We start from the raw sequence: 2,278 nt of genomic DNA, 5'->3' as shown, positions 1-2,278 counted from the left end.
GCTGCGCCGTTTCGGCGTTTTAGGCGACTTGGGCGGCAGTGTGATTTCGGCGGCACTGTTTTCGCGGCGTCGCGACGGCAACTTTGCGGGCGACGCCGCGATAAACGGCCGCCGAAATCACCACTGCCGCTCAAGTCGCCTAAAACGCCGAAACGGCCGCAGCCGGCGGCCAGCACGGTGGCCGGCGGCAATGACGGGCCGACCGTCGGCCGTCGCCGATGTCGTCGCCGCGTTTACTAGCGTGGCTACATTTCCCGCAAACTCCTGCGCCAACTCCGCCGGCGTCGCCCGCCTACGCAAACTCGCGTTAAACACGGCGACGTCCACGTCCTGTCTTTCCCCAGCGTCAATTCTTCGCCGTCGTCGACCGCGGCCTGCAGCGTCCAGCCCGTCCTGCCAGCCGCTGACTCGGCTGACCCGGTAGCGTCTACCTCGGCCACGGCCGGCGGCCACGCACGCGGCCAGCTCGCTTCGACGGTCGACGGCAGGAGCCGATCGTCACGGCCGTGCCCCTCCCGGCAGCCATTGCCGCAAACACCCTGGCCACTTTGTCCGTCGTGACCTCGAAACCGCCGCCGAGCGCGACGCGACCACGCGATCACCGGCCGCTCCTCCGGCCGCTCGGCACAGCCAGCCTCCTCGGCCACCCAGCCAGCCGCCGACGCCGTCATCGTGGTGGACGACGTCCGTCCACGGAAGCCGCGACCACGCAGTAATCCGTCGCCGTCACGATGACGACTACGCCGCCCTTGTCGTACGAGTTGCAGAGATCGTAGTGGGACGGGAAATTGGTAGAGCGGACGGACGGCCGTCGGTTGTCCATGGACATGACCGCAAAACCGTCCACGACAGTAGCAGCAACGGCCACAAGATTTGTCGCATGGGCGAGGTAAGCGATAGAATCTATGCCAGTATATATTATAATTAAACGTTTGCCGACGAATTGCATCCATCGTTATTTTGCGGTGTTTCGTCAAAATAAATTTGATATTTAAAATACGCCAGTCGTGTTACATTCGATTAAGTCTTTCGTCGTTTGTTAAATATGCCAATGTTCGCATAGATTCATTAACTGTTGTTGCTTTTCAGCTTAGTAATTTTTCCGTCGTGCTGGCCGTGTTTGCGGTGGTCGGCGGAAGTCTGGCGACGGGTGGCGATTTTCGACTATGCTACACGACCTGGAACGAGCAACACCGACTGTACTACTGCGGCCAAAATGCAATACCTGAGTTTCAGTACATGGCCCTAAATATGATATGCTCGGCTGTTGGTTATGCGGTGGCCCATCGCCGCTCAGCTATTTACCTAGGAAACCATTTTAAACGTCAAGCATGCTACTATTGTATTGGTAACTTCCATTTTGAACTCCAGCAAGCGATAACAAATGATAAACCAAACAAGATCTGAAAAACTGTTAACAACCTGACCTTGACCCAGCCAATAGTGAAGTTATACCTGTGCTGTCGACATTAAATACGCTGTTGCCCTTTCAATGCTGATATTATGTCGTTATAAATAGCGACAAACATATTGATGCAACCAAAACAACGAAACTATTTTCTTTTCAAAGATGTTGTTTTGTCGAAGGTAAGAGCCTGTTGAAAATGTTTCAAAAAGTACTGCCTATAACAACGACGACTATGAAGTCGACTGACGTAACGGTGGCTTCAAGCGCGTTAAGCGGTAAACCGCAGGCTGTGGTAAAATGCGCACTGACCCGTTAACCACTCAATAGTATTTTCTTATATTGTACCTGTTCCTTCACGTATGTCATGTTGACCTCTATTAGTTCGGGCCCCAATGACAGTCCGGCAATATGACGTCTATGTTTATAATCTTATTTTACAACGGTGATAACCCGGCAACATAAACGTGTATATATTATGGCAAACAATATGGATGGCAAACGCGACTGCCAGCACGCAACTCCCGCCAATGACCAATCGCTACCGGCACATATTTTGTTATAATTGCGCCATTACGAAAGTTCAGGCGTAATAATCATTTCGACGACACTGTGCCGACAGTATTTTCGCAAAATGGACTAAAATGACCCTGCCGGTGCCACGATGTTTGTTTCCGAGAACACTCACGCTATATTTCAATGAACCGGTTTTGGCACCGAAGACATGACAACCAATATTTCATCTGTTGTTGACACTGCGACACTACCTGTTCGAAGTATAAACAATATTGACGATAACCCAGCTGCACGTAGTCTCAATAAAGTCTATGCACGTGACCGGCATGGGGCGAGAACGTTGAAAACAGCGTAACC

This window comes from Melanaphis sacchari, unplaced genomic scaffold (genome assembly GCF_002803265.2).
Source record: "Melanaphis sacchari strain LSU unplaced genomic scaffold, SCAv2.0 Contig47_pilon_pilon, whole genome shotgun sequence".
NCBI lineage: Eukaryota > Metazoa > Arthropoda > Insecta > Hemiptera > Aphididae > Melanaphis > Melanaphis sacchari.
The sequence above is the reverse complement of the archived record's forward strand: the minus strand, read 5'-3'. Positions refer to the sequence as shown.